At 39.6% G+C, this 18,631-nt stretch overlaps 1 long non-coding RNA gene across 1 annotated transcript; it reads left to right on the forward strand.

The window, feature by feature from the left end:
* Positions 1 to 317: 317 nt before the first annotated feature.
* Positions 318 to 18,321, forward strand: LOC146511319 (uncharacterized). The gene is made up of 3 exons (XR_014876153.1): positions 318 to 408; positions 1,311 to 1,423; positions 1,587 to 18,321. It is a non-coding gene; the product is annotated as an uncharacterized LOC146511319 (long non-coding RNA).
* Positions 18,322 to 18,631: the final 310 nt, after the last annotated feature.

Genomic DNA, 18,631 nt, shown 5'->3' on the forward strand with positions numbered 1-18,631 from the left:
AGTAACTCTCCCAGAGTGCCAATTTCGGGTCACTTTTGTCGGTCCAAGCCCGGGTAAAGGATCAGGGTTGGAATTGTGACATTAAAAAACAATAATTGCTAAAAGAAATTTAATTTGTAGTTCTAAATAAATTCTAAATGCATTTAGGACGTTTTTTTACTCACTTTATGTCTCTTCCACGATGTTATTTCTCTCTCCAACAACGTAGGTTACAATTACATTAGCATGGCCAATTATTCAAATTAGGCGATGACATCATTTAGCGACTTTTAGGACAACCAATAGTGATTTTCCCTACTGAGGAGTTGGCAACACTGCTATAGCCTATCATTCACTCAAAAGGCGCGATGGGTGGGGACTTACGAAAATCTTCGACTTACGAAAGACCCTCGGGAACGAATTTATTTTGTAAGTCGGGGTTCCACTGTAATAATGTGAACAATTAGGGTAACTTGAATATCAGCCAGTCAGATTATGGAAGTCTGTTTTAACAGTTTTGTAATGTTTACTACAAATACTTTTAGATGTCTGGATTTCAAACGCTTTTTTTAAGTCAACACAATTATTTTCAGGTCTCTTTTCACTCACCTCTCCTGTGAGATTAAGACTGCAGAACTCTTTAGGCAAAAATGAACAGAGAAATTTGCCTTCCCGAATTAAATCCGTCAGATTTTGATACTTAAATTGTTACTTTTGTTTTTTGCACAAACATTTTATGGTAACCACTGATTGATTTTTGATAATGAACAGTATGACAGGCCTTTGTAAATTATGGTTCACATTTAGTTTTACTTTAACCCAAAAGGCAAACTTATAGTTAGTTATAGTTTTGGTGCCTAAACATGCAGTTTTTTCAGGAGACTGTGGTTTGTGTCTACTGTGGCTTTGTTTTTATCGACTACATTAGCTGCAGATTGATTTTAGGCAGAAAAAGAGAACTACTTGGTTAGATTTAGGACAAGATTGCAGCTCAGCTTTAAAAGTCTGCACCTACCTGTGCATTTAAATGCGATCCAAAGGTAAAGTTTGCATATTTCAGAAGTTGGGATATGTGTCTGAGTATTCCCAGAACCCTCTCCTATCTATACCTATAAGACACTATTGGCTTTGAGAAACCAACAAAGTGGCAGTATTTAACACCCCGGGGATGAGAATGGGCTGGCCATTCAATGTGCAGCTTCATACTAACTTCAAACTGTCAGACAGAAACTAAAAAGGTGTCTTTGACTACATTTTGTTTACTAGTTTTCTTCCCCCACCTGTGTGTTGTAGAACCAATTTCCTCTAAATTAAGTCTTTGTCTCTTTCAGCTGTGGCTTTGAATTAAAACTGTTGAGAGGAAGCTTCCTAACAGCTCTGTGTATCTCCCACCTTGTGAGGGGCAAGGAGGCCATGGCACAGCCCTCCAGCACCTGAGCACCAGGTTGAAATACATTAATTTTCACATAAAAGCCTAATAAGGGAGAGCAGCGGCAACGTCTGCACCCTGCCAGTATCTTTCATGTGACCAATTACTGACAGATCCCCAAAATCATATTCACCTTTTACCATCTTTAATTAGTTCTTTATCACTATTGCTTTTCCAGGATGTCGTCTCCAGGCTCAATTCATTCCTGTCAGCACGCTGTGAGATGACTGCATTATCAGGGGTTGATATCCCCCAACGATGCGTGAGCATTTATGATCCGTCTCACACACCGGATTCCAGGGGTTTCTGTCACCGCATGTTATCTCCACTCAGCGCTATCATTGTGGGCAGAAGTGCTGGAGATACCGTAGAGCTGAATGGGAGAGAAAAAACACACACAACTAAACAGGGACAAAGAAAAGTAAAGAAAAGCATTCACGTCTGTAAAAGTTATGCAAGCGATCACAATCGGAGACAAGGAAGGTTCGGTGAAATAAACTGAACTCAGTGGCATTTGTAAGCCAAGATTTCCCAGTATTGTAACTTTTAAGATTTACATTTAACAAAGTACTTGAAAGTGAGAAGATTCATAGCACTCATTTTGTAAATTGTTTACGGCACATCATTTAGCTCACATTGTTTATTAGTGAGAATTCTTACAGCTGATGTGAATTTAAAGTGGGAACAAGAACATGCGATAGGTCTGACATGTGTTTAATTCTGCATTAACGTCTTCCTGGTGGAAGCAAACAGGCTTGCCATTAGACATTCATTATATTGATTTTGCAGCAGAGTTGAGTCTTGTCGGAAAATGAGGTTTCTCTCCCTTTTGTCTGTCAGCTAATTATTGAAAACAAGATTTGCTTCTGATTAAGGGAGCGGGTTGTTGTTGCTGCAGACACATTGACATGCACAAAACACCTGAGGTTAGTGGAGGACAGTGGGTGGATATGGTTGGGGCAAGGTCTTTCCTCCTTAAGCCTATTAAAGAAACAGATGCCAGATCTTACAAGGTTTGCTTATAACAAGGTGGATTAAATTGCACCATATGTCTGCATTACTTTCCAGCCATTTTAAGCAAATATTGTAGCTGTGTCTGCAATTCCAATTCAAAGCCACTGACAATGAAGATGTCTTTTTTTTCTGGGTTTGTTATTCTAAGAGTGGGAACGGGGTGAGAATATGAACACTAGCTTTTTACCAAATGATCTTCAAATTCTGTTGGCGTTCAGAAAACAACACCAATTCAAAATTAATCACTGAAGACATGTTTTTATGTATTATGTGGATATCTTACTTTTCTAAAATCAGCCATCTTCCTTTAACCTGCCCAAATATAAATGTCATTCCTCTCCATCCACCTCACTCACGAGGGATGAACAAATGACCTTTTCAAGCTCCTTCCTGGAATCAGCTGTGCTGAGTCTCTCAACCAAAGGCTTCAAAAAGATTTTTAAAAATAAATAACTAATTAAGAAACCTCAAGAAAACTATAAGCATATATAGATGTGTAAATACTTGTGTATACTACTGTAAAAGTACTGACATAATGGCGTCTTTAGCATTTTTTCCCACACATTAAACTGCCAATAATATTGATTACTTTGAAGTTAACTGTATCAAAAGAGCAGCTGTACTAAAGTCTGTGCTCCAGTTTTGGTGAGTGATAATCTAGTATGTAAACGCTAATCATCTGTGTAGCTGTGATGTGTCCATACAGTCTACAGTACAACCAAGCTGGTTAGTGTTAGGTTAAACTTAGCTAACACTTCTAGCTAACACTTAGCTAACTCTAAAATGCTTCCTTTTGTCCAAATATGGTCATTTATGGCTTAAATTCTCAGATTTGGGCTTAAAAAAGTCCTGATGAACTGATGGGAAATGTCACAGTGAACACATCCATCTTTCATATATAGTCTATAGCTGGAACGTTAAACCCATTTTACATTGTGCCCACTTTTATCTTAAGTGGGCCGATCCAGTGAATTTCCTGTTTCCTGTAAAGATATTTAACTACACATTTAATCACATTTGATATAGAAATAAGTCTTAATTCAAGAGTAAATCTCAGTTTTTAGCACACTATGAAAATGCTGCTGTATAAAATGCAGAACCCCCCCGAAAAAACAAAAACAGGCCAGATTCGGTCTTTGGCAGCCTGATTCTGGCACTCGGGCTTTGCGTTTCACACCCCCAAAATATAGTGTAGATTTTGCCTATGCAGGTTGTTCATGTCTACTCTGTGTAACAGCAGACTATCCATACAGAGGCTTCCCCATTTTGTTTCAGCCTGAGCTGTAAATGATAGATCAGTAATTGAGGGATTTGATTCTACTTTGCCCTGTGGAGGTTGTCTTCCCCTTTGACCCAAAACCATAAACGGCCTCCCGTCCCAGGAGGGAAAAAAGTAATTGCTCATTCTGTAGCTACAGCACAGCCTGACCAAGTCACTACTTAATAATTTACATGTCTTCGTGGTGGCTCTTTCCTATGAATCACACAGCGATATTGAAATGTAACAGAGGGGTTGAGAAATTCTGAACTCCCCTCTCTTCTCATCTGAGGTGTCACTAAGAAATGTGCACGATTGATTTTCTGTTTGTTTGTTTTTCGGGGCAGTAAAAGCTGCTAAAGTGTGTCAGACAAGAATCCACATTCGAGTTGCACGTTGCAGAGAGCGGTGGGATGATTATCCTGTGATGTAGTGAGGCTATAGGCTGGAGCCGCAGGTAGAACGGCAGAATGCACAATGTGGAGCTGCGGAGTAATTGATCTGCGTTGCTGTCTGTTGTGGGTTTGGATGCAATATTTCTGGATCACACCGTTGTACAAACTCTTGATCAACATGCTGAATCATTGCATGTAATTCTCCAGCTGAGCCATAAATCATACCGTGACGGGAGAAGGAGGTTGTGTTTTGTTTTGGGTTTTTCTCTCTTTTGTTTCTCTACTCCAGTTTTTAAATTTCACTCCTCGCCATCATCCTTTCTTCCTCATTGTTATTCAAGCGCATCCTTTTAAAAGAAAAGGTGGAAAAACATTGTCTGACTAAGTCAGACTTTTGACTTGCTACACATAACTTATTTTGAAAGCGTAAAAAACAGATTCTGGGTACAATATAGTTGCCAGACATCCCACCCCCAAACGAGGGAAAATCAATAAAACTGATAATAAATTGTGTGGGCGGGCTTTGTCTTTCTTTGCCTTTCTGGGCATGGGTGAGGCATCCTGGCATGGCAGCCACCCTCTGTGGCTCTGTGGGAATATGAATAATGTATTTTTCATTTAGATTCACCCTCATCCTACAGTATGTTAGGGGCATTAAGAGATGGTGGGATGTACAAACACAGAGGTTAGAAATTAGATGATTCCACAGGGACTGTATAAAAATGCAGTGCATCTGTTGTTTTTATCGGGCTATTTTCTTCCTCTGGCATTAATTCAATCTGTGTGAAGGTGGGGATGATTTCAAATACAAGCAAATGTTCAGACACAGCGCCATTCAGGCAGTTAACGAGCAAGGCAACGCGAGGTAGAGAGAGGAGGTGAGCGTGAGAGACAATCCTCTCAGTGTTTATCAAAGTGGTCTAATCAGGTCAGTTACTCATCTCTGACGTCACGTAATCTCACACTTGTGCATCCCTACCGCAGACTGATGCCACTTTATGAGCCATTCCTCACTGATAATATTTACCCGGGTGCATTGTTAAATGCATTATATCATCCGGTGATATTAAATCACATGCAGCTCCATCATAAACTAAGTTTGTACCCTAACATCAGGGGAGATAGAATCCAAAAACAAAGTCTAAATTGTGGGGCGAGCGTCTGTGTGGATGAATACGATGGGACAGATAAGGAAACTGAGACTAAGCCAGATGTTGTATTCCTGGGTGTGTCTTTGGAGTCTTGGCTTGGTTTTTCCCGGTTGCTGAGCTAAGCTGTTCGAGCAAAGCATCGTGGGAACTGTCATCTCTGCTGAGCAGCAGATGAAATCAGGTGGTCAACGCAGGGGGAAAAAATGTGCTTTTAAACACTAAAAACTTTTCTTCTCAAGAACAAAAATACCTCGAATAATGTGCAATAAACGCTCCATTTTCTTGGAACATTTAGACATTATTTTCTTCCCCTTTACCTTTTTTTTTTTGTTTTTTGCAGTCTTGGCAGATTTTTTTTCTAAACTGAATTATGTAGCAATTTGCTGTGTCTTTGATGTGATAAATTTGAAGCCCTGCTGAAATGTACACACACTTGAGGGTCTGCGAGAAACCATCAACACCGTCGTGCTGTTCGGCTGTAGCTCACCCCCTTCCCTGCTGAAAACAGAAAGATGAGAGTACTGTAGCTGTTGGGCTTTTCTGCATAAAAAGTGCTTCATTCAGAGTCCGGGGGCTTCCCGATCGGGGCCGATTATACCGCTGTGGCTAGAAAAATGATGACTATTCAGGAGTGGAGAAGGATGCTGACTGGTAGTAACCTCGGGAAAAGGACAGTGAAATGAAGGCTGGGATTCTGTGTGTGTGTGTGTGCTTGCAGTTTGATTAATTATAATGAGAGACTAAAATTAAGAACATTTATCTAGGATGATGTTTCCTCTGTGAAATGTGAAATACACATTACACATGTGCTCATTTTTTCCTTAGGTGCAACAGTGGACTTATTACAATCCTTTCTTTTTTGAGCTCTGAGGAGCTATCGCAAGGATGGGGGTCTGTTTTTTCTCCTTCTCTCGCTCTTTCATTCGATGTGGAAAAATGCATAAGGTTCTGTGGTGTTTGTGGATCAATAGCATTGCTGTGTTGGTGAGTTCCTTGGTATGGGTGACACAGCTTTGCAGTTATTTGGAATTGAATTAGGGGGGCTGAGGAGGGAGGCAGAGATGATGAAGAGTATCAATCATTCTGTCTCTTGAGTGAAGTTATTTGTGGGTCGACAGAATCTGCAATAATGAAAGTTCACTTGTTCACCACTGAGGGTTTGTGGATAAATTTACTTTCCCCATGACATCAGACCTAGAACGAAGGGCGCGCACCCTCAGCAGAGGAAGCACTGTCAATAGAGTCCGAACGATTCTTTACAAGTGTTTGTCCTCATAGCAGAGTTTGTCATGACATAAGCCTCAGGGGTTTCTACTTGCCACGTTTTCCCTGGCCCAAACACAGATGGCTGTGTCGGTTCAATTTTATCGCCCCTTTTAACAGAAGTCTAGCTGCTATTATGACTTTCTTCTCATACCTAACTGATGTCTGACACTGTATCTACCCTTTTTTTCTCACCCTGTTCACGATTGCTTTCACAACCTAAAACGCAGAAATAAAAGGCACAATTACTCCTCTGTTTTTCCTCCTCCCCCCTTCACACACAAATCCCTTTTACCCTCCTCTTCCCCTTTAATCTGCAGGAGAGTGATCGCCCCAGCGCTTCAGAAGCGATTTGATAACATTACAGTGGAACTGCCCTCTCTGCTGTCTCAGTATTAGGCAGCGTAGCTGCGATGGAGAATAGTTTAAGTGAGATTGATTGAACCCAGCTGGTTTGGATTCCTGGTGTTTCAGAGTCATTTGTGCCGGGATTGGCTCATAACCTGTCAATCAGATGGATGGATGGACAAGGAGGTGCAGCAGAGGGTGGGCCTGAGAATGTGGGAGAAGTTAACTCAAATGAGTGAGAGTGCCGAGTAAAAAATCAGCCGAGTGTGTGGCTGATGCAGGTTGATTCTGTTTAACCGGTGTGCCAGCCATTATGTATGATTAAATATACCGTGGCTGATTTTGGGTTAGCTTCACTATGAGCTTGGCTTCACCTTATGTAAACATCTATTTAACACAGCCACATTAACATTAGCGCCTAATGGAATCGAGCATAAAATGTGTGACTGCATTTTAACACCCAGGCATTTTGCAACCCAAAACAATCAAACCACCAAAATAAAAGGCTGAACATGAAAAGGTGGTGCAAGTTATGTAAAAAGCAGGGTATTTAATGCTATCAGGTGGAGAAACCATACAGCAGCATCACTGCTTTTGTGTTAAAGGTCAAAAACTTTAAAAGCCACATCATGATGTGTATAAAATCTAAGAATTAAGAAATTAAGAACTCCAGAACAAAAGGGTGTGCTACTGTTTTCCAGTTCAATTTTAAGTTCAGTAATACTATTCATTTAGGCAGAGTCAACTCATATACATTAATTGGCCACTTTATTAGGCACACCTTGCTAGTACTGGGTTGGACCTCCTTAATTGTTCCTGGAAGCTGAAACCCTTCTCTGAGTTTTTGGTCCACATTGACTTGTCAGCATCACACATGTGCTGCATAACCCATGATGCCAATCTCCCATACCACCGCATCCTGAAGCTGCTGTACAGGATTAACATCTGATGACTGTGAAGCATTTGAGTATAGTTTTCATGTTCAAGAAAATAGTTGGACTGAACTGTTGATACAAGGCTGGATGGATCCGTAGTTTCTGAGGTTTTCCTGGCCCTACCAGTGTCACACCAGAAATCAATATTGATTGAACCAGACAACGTCCTTCAATCTTCATACCAATTGAAATTCTTCATAGAAGATGTGAAGCCTTAGTTTCACGTTCTTCACTGACAGAAGGGGCACTCGATGTGGTCTTCTGCTGCTAGATAAGGTCTCAATGTGCTGTGTATTCAGATTTTAGCCCAGAGTAACTGTCGCTCACTGCATATCAGTTTATGAAATACTATCGGTAACTATGCACAGTCGAAGTCACTTTAATCACCTTTCGTCTTCATTGTGATGTTCGGTGTGAATTTCACCAGGTTATTATGACTATGTCTACATGCTTAAATACACCAGGTTGCTATCGTGTGATTGGTTGATTAATAATTATTTGCATCAACGAGCAGATGAACAAATGTACCTAACAAAGTGGCCAGTGTAGGTCTTAGTTTAGTGTGTTCTAAAATAAAAACCAATGAGTTTGCAGCTCTGGGTGCTTGTTGTTTTAGCTCATTAGCTAATAGCATTAATCCACTGATGAGCTTTCAGACTTTTACTTAACCAGAAAAATGAAGTGATCGCTCTCAATAAACCGGACTAGTTAAGTGGTCCGCTGTGAAACTGCTCTCTGTCCTGTCACATGATCTGTCTCTATGCGCTGTTTATGATCTGCGTAGAGTCTGAAACCAAGAAACATTCATGTCCATCAATCCATTTTCTCGACCGCTTGTCTGGGCACAGGCACAATCAAAAGAGGTGTATCTGAGATCAAATGGGAGACCTTAATGAGGGTCGTGATTGATTTATGAAGTCTGACAATTTAAGTAAACCTTTAATAAAGCTCATGAAATAGAACCACAAAAGGCACTTTAAAGGTAGCAAGTAGCTGCAGCAAGCAAGAGAACGACATCGTGTGGATTTGTATCTGTGCCAATTCGGCCACAAATTGCAGAGGTGGATTTGTGCACTGCACAATATTTTCACACATATTATTGCCAGTAATTGCTCAGCCACCCAACTTTATTATTCCATAGAAAGAGGACCATCCAACACAACTGGCTGCTCTTCACGCAGGTAACACTCTTTACATAAGAGGTTACAGTAATGACACCATGGGTCCTCAGAACCGGAAGATTTGCATACTGATAGAGAACGCCATGCAGACATCCTGCCAATCTCCCTAATAACTAATAACTGGCTTAATTTTAATATCAAGAGAGTATTGTGAGGGAGGGAATAGAAATTGCATTACACGATTTTCATCCTTATAGTTTCCACCATCCATGTGGCATTTAAATGAGAAATCAAAAGCGGAGTGATGCATTGGTTTTTCTTTATTATAACTGTGAGGACGTGACGCACTGGTGAATCACTTTACCATGTGGAGGAATTAAAACTCGAGTAAATCGCTCTTTTCTATAAACTTGCACCATTTTGTATGTTTGTGTGGAAGCCAAAACATTTTTGTTGGGTTTTTTTTTTTTGTAATGAGCTCTCCAAAACATATTCCTTTCCCTAATTAGCGTAAGCTGATCAAGTAGCCTGTTGCAGGATTGCTGTGGCTTTACAGCGAACAAGCAGAGTATGAGCTGATAAATGAGGTGTCTGGCTGTCCGGGCTCTGGTGTTATCTTGGAGCTGCTATGTACAGCCGACTGCTGTGTAGGTGGTGAAGGCAGGTGACAAGAAGAGAGGGAGGAAAAGGAAGTAAGAAGGGGGTTCGGAGGGGAGAAAGGGAGTGACAGAGTGACAGACAGTAAGACACACAGAGGGTGGAGAAGACGAGAAAAAGCAAGGGTAGGGGTGGAAGCCTATGGGTGCCTGGTCTGTCAGGCATGTGATGTGCGATTGTGGCTTTTTTTTTTCTCTCTCTACTACAGAATATGGTGATATTGTATCTGTGATGGCACCACACCCCTGTCAGAGGGGAGCTCAGCTGGGTTTGAAGCTAATTAGGTGAACTTTGCTCCTTACCTCCGAGGTGAGGCGAGACCATGCGAACTCGCAGTGATAGGTAACGACAAGCAGCATCAGATAGACTTCACAGCCGATGCTTAGCTGAAGGTGGAGAGATGAAAAAAGAACCCCAAACCAAAAATAGTGAAAATCATTTCAATAAACATACCTCAGTGCGCTGATGAATAATAGATAAAGAACCATTTTACTCCAAGTTGAAGTATAGTTTCACTTCTTTCATCACAGGATGCATGGCTCTTTTTTTTAACCTCCATTTTGCAGGATTTTAATAAAGCATGGGATACAAACTGCCATCTAATGCTTCAGCAATACAGTTTCACTCGGTATAAAAATATTCAGTGGATCTGGCACATTCACAGCATCGTCTGTGTCACTGTGCGGCTGTCAAATAGATTATAATTCATGAGCAAGGAGATGTTCTACATTTTCCCTACCCTTTACTTATCGCAAAATAGCATATTAAGAAGAATGAAATTTGCAGGAATCGTGTGAATGAGTTCTGGGTTCCAATTTAAATCATATTTATGTCTGACTAGGGTTGCCAATCATTTATTTTGTCTGTGATATGAGTTAAATGTGTGGTTTTAAATGTGTTGTCTTTCCGTAGAATGTGTAGTTTTCCCAAAAAACATGAAGGGCGACATTAAAGGTTCAGTAACCTTAATGTGCAACTGTAACATCTCCCTTTTGTATACGTTTTTGCACTATATTCAGATATATTTTTCTATTTGCATGAAGTTTTAGAAGCGCTGACACTCTTACAGCATTCACACCCCTGAATAGCTGCATGTTCAGTCTTCGGAGATGACATTGTGAAAGCATTAAAAAACAAGAAACTATGTATAATCAGGGCTCAGCAGTCTCAGAGAACAAAAGGGTGAATTTAAGAGAATTTAAGCTTGGGAAATTGTCTAAAAGGAAGAGGCAAAGGAAAACTTTACACAATATAAGATGTCAAAGCAGACATAATAATACTCCAGTAAGACATAAAAATTCTATGGAAAGCAAAGACGGATCACATGTATTTATTACATGCAATCATGTGGAAAAGAGGGTTTTCTCAGAACTCTGCTGCTCTGCTAAAAAGAGTTTTTTGTAGAACCACCTTTAGTAGCAAAAAGCTGAAGCAGCTGACATCTTTTCAACGTTATCAGTTCTCTCACATCTTTGTGGAGGACGTTTAGCCCACTTTTCTTTCATTGAGCTTTGCAGATATTTATTTATGTACAGGTCTCTTAACATTCTGTCACAGCATTTCCATAAAGTTGAGGTCTGGACTTTGGGCCATTACAACACCTGAATTATTTTCTTATCCAGCGATTCTGTTGGAGATTTGCTGCTGTGCTTGTGATCATGACCCAATTGAGTACTTCTAGAGTACTTTGGTACTCAGAGGCATTCGTGGTGGACTCAATGGCTGCATGATTCCCAAGTCCTGGGAGTGCAAAACAAGCCTAAATCATCACTCCTTCATCACCGTGCTCGACAGTTGGTATGAGGTGTTTGTGGCTTGGCTTGTGCAGATGCATCTTTAAAAACCTAATCCATCTTCCTGTTATTTCTAGAGAGAAGAGGCTTTCTCCTGCCATCCTTGCATGCAACCCACACTTGTTCAGCCGTCTTCTAATTATATGTTAACATTTAACATGCTAACTAAGGTCTGTAGAGACTAAGATGTAGCATGAGCTCTTGGAAGATCGTGGCCTTTACCATATATCTAAATGCTCAAGGCCAGCAACCTGGCAAAACTTCTGTCACACTTGCTGATGATTCATCACTGAAGTGCATTTGATTATCAGCAAATGACTACTGCTGTCCTTTTGATGCATGCTCAATCATCCAGGTAAGGAAATCCCAAAAAGTTGATTCTGTTCATCTGTAAGATTAACTTTTTTGGGGTACTACAATCCTCCACAAAATCCATTAGAAGAGTACGTTTCCACAGTCACACAAATACTGACATATGTTACAAGTGAAGGAACACAACAACATTTCAGGAACAATAAAAGTTTAAACTATTTTCCTGATTCTTTCAAACTGTCTTAATTTCTTTCTTACGTTCTGTCATTTCCAAAATGAAACAGACATAATGTTTAAAAACCTTTATGATCTGACATTGGGAACAAATATGTACTGAGGAAATGGAACTAGCCCGAGCAGAGACTCCAACCAACAGTGAAGTTTGAAGATGTAGAGAGAAGAGTTGTTTGAATGATTTCCACAGCCAATCATAAAAGGTAAAGGTATGAATTATCCAACTAAAGTTGATACTGATCAGGTACCACGAGGAGCAGATCACTGTAACTAAATACTAATAAAAGAAATCTGGCTACAGAAACGACATCTGTTCATAAAAAAAGAAAGCTAATTTTAATTTCAGCTTGGACACAAGTTTTTCAGTCCATTTAAAATGACAAATGTTGAACTATAATCCCTAGAATGTTGTCTAAATAATAATGAGACTACTCTAGGTCACAGTGATTGCAATTCTGCTTTCTTGGCTTGGCTCATTAGACCGTGTACTGTGTTTTTAAGGGAAGAACCTCAAAATTGTAATACACAAAAATTACTTTCTTCTGTTTTTATAGCGGGTATGATTAAGACTCCAGAAAAACGGCACAGGAAGAAAGCTAAAACAAGGTTTGGGTGAAAGATTAGGTTGCAGCTTGTGCAGTCGTATCCAAGAGACCTGCAATAAATCATACCTTCCCAAAGGTTATAATGTTCAGTGTTTGTAAAACTGTTTTTTAGAGGTGTTGCTTGGTCATTTTTGAGTCTCTATTTTCGAGCCTTGTTGGTTTATAAAAAAAGCGGGGAGGTTTTAGTCAGTTACCCTTTTAATCTCTGATAAAATGATGGCTGGGGAAAAATAGGACTAGAAACGTGTTGCAATTCAATAGAAACATAAATTATATTCTTTGAAAATAACTATAAAATGATATTAACAGTTTCAGCAAAACGTGGATGGAACCCTCATTAGAGGAGAGCACATCTTACTGGACTGTTTTTATGACTCGGGGCTATTTTAGCTCAGTACTTTTACATACTGTCAGCTGCATGTACATAGTATGAATCTTTAAGAAATACTTCCTTTGTTCTTCTATCAAACCAGTTGTTTAGCACATAGACAATATAATATCTTATAGTTTTCTCACTTGAGCATATGATTTTCATAAAACTTGCTTATTACTTCCGACGTCGTGTGTTGTGATTTACATGTAATGCTCATGTGATAAGATGACAAGTACAATGATTCAGTGGCCATTTGAACAGTTGTGATCAGTCCCTCACATGTTGCCAGTACACAGAAGGCTCAGCAGAGGTCATTGGGTCTACATCCACATGTACATCAGTGTTTTATAAACAGGGATTTTCTCATTTCCTGTCAACACAACCATTGATTTGAAAATCATCTCCAACTGCATAAAAAAAGTCAAGAGCATGCCAGCTTTACGCTACATACGTGTGGACAGGGTCTATAGGCTTCCTAGATTAAGGTGCTTCACAGTAAAGGACCTGCTGGCCGAGAGATGGTAACTTAATAAAATTAATGAACTCAGTAAAAGTGAAAAAGAAGGTGTTTGTGCAAATCTAAAGTAATTTATTTCACAAATTATCACCAGCACTGACAGTATACTACTGGCAGATGGTAAAGCATACACAGCTCTCTTTTTTTTAAGCTATAGCGCCTATTCCCTTTTTTAAACCAGGTTTTATCCACCTTTTTACTATATACTCTTAAGCCAAAATCTGTAAACCATGGAAATCCTCAGTAAACTCTAGAGAAAGGCATATTTGCAATAGACTAAACATGGCTGAGCCGGCTCATTATGTTGTGTAGCTCTGTGAGGCAAACCCTGATACATAAAGGTTCTTGAGTGCATTCAACCATTTGAATCAGCGTGGTTTAAGAAGCACTTACTTTGTAAGCAACACTATGACATAATAATAACTACAGTGTGCAATTTTATTGTCTATGAAGAAGGAAAATATGTACGCAAGGAATATTTTAGAGACTGTTTACGTCACGTCTATGATGTGTTTTCTTTTTATATTTCTATATTGAGCGAACTCCTCGAGTGTCTGCCAGATTATGTGCCAGTTGTTCAAGATGGCACGTGAGGGAGATAAATGAAAAGAAGCTGTACGAATCACATGAAAATGGCCGAAGAGAGAGAAACATGGATGGCTGTTGCTAGGTAATAATGATATGTTGAAAGGTGAAAATGAGGAAAAGGTGAGAAAAATTGGAGGAATGAAAAGAAGAGGTAGGAGAGCTGAAAGCAAGGGGATCTGAGGCAACAGTGTCTTCTACCAACAGCACTTGTACAAGCTAAACATCAGAGAAGTCAATAATCAAATACAGGTAATTGAGTGCAGTGTAAACTAGTCAGTGCTCCTCGAGAGGTTCTTTGTGTTTGAGGAGACCCACTGACCTCTTTTCCTCTCTCCTGTCCCTCCGGTGTGTGTGCGTGTGTGTGTGTGTGTGTTTTGAAGTGTGATGCAGAGGGCTGGCAAAAGTCTGAGATGCACTTAAGGAAAGAGTGAGCGAGGCGATTCACGGGCACGCCTGATGCAAGTAGAGGGGCTTGGGGGAGGTGGGGATGAACTTGCAGATGGGCCTGGCGGGGAGCGTGTGCGAGCAGTGGGAGAGCTGAAGCACGACTCCAGTGATCCTCAAAGGTAGAGGAGCCACTCGCTAGCTGAAATATCAGCATCCAATGTGCAAACTTAAGTGAGCAGGCGATATGATATATCAGCCTGCCATTGTGTGAAAGTGTAGGTGCATGTGGTCACGCAGCAGTTGAAGGACTAAAATACTGTCTGAAACAGGTTGAGTATATGAATGCCTAAAACCCCTCAATCATATTCATTTGTGCTGGTTAATTAAATACAATTTAATGTGTTAGCTAGTGGGCTCAGATCGGCTATAACTAGGTTGTTTTTTGACCTTTAAACAGAACAAACTAGCAAATCAGTTTGTTGTGTTGATATTCATTTGATAATACTGTGTTTACTAAGGGTAAACCATGTTTAGGACTATATTTTGTACAAAGTAGATAACAGAGGGAGATCCAAGTGCTTTTCATCCTGTACCAAGTTACAATTACTCACACTGCTCTCCCCTATATAAGTTAAGTTAATAAGTAAGTTAATAAGTTAAAAGTATCAATAGTGATATTGGCAATACCGGCCCTGTTTACTTATAAGATTTTTCCTATCGAACAGTACTAGCTTCAAGGCAATAGATTAAAAAACTACAAATGAGAGCAAAGCATAACATTTATTGACCTATGAGGGAGTGGTAAATTAGAGGGTTACCTAGGCAACGGGAGCCTGGACCGCAGCTAGCAGGTTGCTTTAAATGCGGTTGGAGGGTTATTTAAATTTACAAGGCAACTGTTGTTTTACCGTGTGCCCATACACTTGCATTAGCATTTGCTTTAACTTTAGACTTTTACATATTTGGTGCTGTCCAGTAGGGGTGAGCAATATATCCTCCAAATTATCCCACTGTTTACAGTATAGACAATATTTTGATGATATAGAAAACAAAATACTGTTTTATCTATGATTACTGTTTGCAGACAAAATGCTAATAAAATGACAGACATTTGCCATCTTTCATGACAGACTGCTTAATTTGAAGTGTGAATATTTTGCCAAAAGGTAACAGCAGCAGCAACAGCTTTAAAGGGCAACAGTAGTGACAGAGTCATGTATCCAGTGACACAGCATAAACGCAAGCACGAAAGTAGCATAGGTAGTGTCTTTCCAGGAAATTTATAAAGCTATAACTGTCTAATAATTTAGTTTAACATGAACTAAGCTAACTTGACCTTAGCCTGCATTAAAAGAAACATTTTACGTGAGACAGCTAAGTTAGGGCAACTTAGGGCAAGTTAGAGAAACTAAATGTAGCTGTATTGTGTATTGTGTATTGTGACAATAAACAAGTTGTCCTATCTTAGCTGTCTTAAGTAAACCGTGCTGAGTTTTATGGTCATTTGTTTGCTAAACTTTTTTAAGTACTGTTAACTTATTAGAGTTCAGAGTAACTGGGATGTTGTAACAAGGGTTAAGCAAGGGTTGCTTGTTTCTCCTCCTTGCATGCCTTCATAGCCTGACTGTTCTCCAACGGTGTGTTTTTGTCTCAAGTGGTGATACAAGTTTGCAAATTCCACCTTTAGCAGGATTGTTTTGCATATTTTGCAAAGCATTGTGTTTTGTTGGAGGATGTTGAAGTAGCTCCTTTTATACAAAATCTTCATTGACTCGAGACTCTGGCAGTCAGATCTGTCTGAGCTTGTCTGATTGGTGTGTGCGTGAACCCATGGGAATTCTGTAGTAGTGATAGCATGAAATCACGCATTTTTACGACAACATTAAAATTATACTATGGCATGGGCACCAGTTTGGCTCGGTGCGTTGACCAACGACCACGTGCCGTGCGGCTGGGGCTAGCCGGCCCAGGTTCGAGTCCAGCCTGCGGCCCTTTACCTCATATCTTCCCCTTTCTCTCTGCCTCCACTTTCCTGTCCTTTCTTCACCGTGTCTATCAAATAAAGCTGAAAAAGGCCAAAATAAATTATAATATGGCACCACCGTACTGTCAAACAACACTGATAATTTGATACTTTAAAAAGACTGTATATATAAGTAGAGATGGACCGATCCGATATTACGTATTGGTATTTGTCGATACTGACCTAAATTACTGGATCGGATATCGGAGAGAAATAAAAAATGTAATCCGATCCAGTAAATATCAAAAAAGCACCTCACAAAACTTGCGACATGGCATAACTCGGTTCATAACCGTAGCACATCGGAGCAGTATGCATCACGTGATAGAGCGGCTGTGGCGTGAGGGACCTGTCAGAGGTCTAGTTGAGCATTCAGAGCCTCGCTACCAAACCAGCATTTCATCTCCAAGAAGGTTATCCCAGAGAGAAGTAAAGCAAGTGTGTAAGTTCATCTCTGAATGTCTGTAAAGCATTCCCACATTAAGCTTAACAACCGATATATGCAGCGACTGCTTCTCTCTCTCTCCTGCTGCTACTTCAATCGTGAAACTGATTAATGATCAGCTGATCGAGCTTTTCTGTGGAGGCTTTTCTGTTAAGCTTGATAAGCTGTTGTTAGAATTTATTTACTTTCTACACCAGGATCCTTTTCTAAGTAGCTGACGGCTGGTAACTGTGCATTGGCGGATCTAGCAAAGTTTAGCCAGGGGGGCCGATAGAGCATTAACAGGGCAAAGGCAAAGACATACTTTTCATTCTTATTCTCATTTAAAATGTCTAGCTTTTAATAAATAATTATCTGAATCTTACACCCAAAGATTTCATCTGATGTAAAATGTATAGAAGTCCATTAATGTATATAGTAACTATTAAGTCTAATATACCCTAGTAAGCTATAGGACTTTTTCCTTTGGGAAGGTACCATCTGTGCAGTCTGCAATTCTGTTGAAGAAAGATGTTGAATCTATTTAAATATTGTAGAAAAATAATTGATTTCTGTGCATTTTTTTTCACACTGCATCAAATTAAAGTTGATTATGTCGATGAAGCATCATGAGGTGGGGGGTGGTTCCCTTTTTTTTTTCTTTTTTTTTTCTGGGAGTTTGAAACCCTATTAGTTTGGTTGCTTACTCTTTAAAATACCAGAATAGGGAGGATGGAGTAGGTTTAAGTTTATTAGATTGATCAGTATTGCTGAACTATGAAATATTTTGGGTGCAGTGTATTTTTTGCATACAGGTATAACAGAATAGCTTTAGTGGGGATTTTTAAACTTGAGTTTGAACTTATACAAAATGCAGCAAGATATTTAAAAAAAACAGTTTTATTGATTAAAAAACACTATATCGGATTCATATCGGTATCGGCCGATATCCAAATTTATGATATCGGTATCGAACATAAAAAAGTGGTATCGTGCCATCTCTATATATCAGATGGTAATAGCCTTTAGTTATTGCCACAATTTTTAGCGTGGATCTCAGTGTGTGTATTACATCCTGTTTTATTTTGAGAGTCCCTCATCTTGTTTACATTATTTTCTATTTTGCTTCCCCTGTCTCATTTAGCTTTTCTTTAACTGTGTGCCCCAGGTGTCTACACTTTGCACCTGTATTTAAACCCTTTGTTTGTGTGTATTCTTTGTCACATTGTCCCTCATGACTCCTGCTATGTACCCCTCTACTCTTTGGTCTCCCCGTGTTCTGCTCTAATCTTGCTCTGTGTTTATTTTGTTATCTTTTGCAAGTTACCTGCAAATAAAGTGAAAGTGATTTCACATCCTGCCTCCTGAGTTGAGCATATTGGGTCCAAAACCTGTCTGCAGCACAGCATTACATGACACATTCTTTCTATTAGTCAGCAGTGGCGACTTGTGGTGTGTAGTAAGTGCAAATAGATGTCTATTGGGGGAAAAAGGTCTACTACTCAAATTATATATGACAACACTGAACACCTTCTTAATCAGTTTACAGTATTAACAGCTGTTTTCACATCTCATTTCGTCAAACACTTTGTTCATTTTGTACATGATGGTGCCATTTAGAATACACAATAAAGCAGGGTAATGCTTTAGATTTAGTTTATCAATCAACTAAACTGATTAATAAGCCCCAGTTTGTGAGTCAGATCCACCCTTTGCACCATGAAAACCAGTGGGTGATGTCATCTTTTATATACATATTATGGATCATAGTATTGCTTGGAGTAATTCTATAATATTTGAAACTACTGTTTTGCTGTCAGTTTTC

Source organism: Neolamprologus multifasciatus, chromosome 9 (assembly GCF_963576455.1).
Source record: "Neolamprologus multifasciatus chromosome 9, fNeoMul1.2, whole genome shotgun sequence".
NCBI lineage: Eukaryota > Metazoa > Chordata > Actinopteri > Cichliformes > Cichlidae > Neolamprologus > Neolamprologus multifasciatus.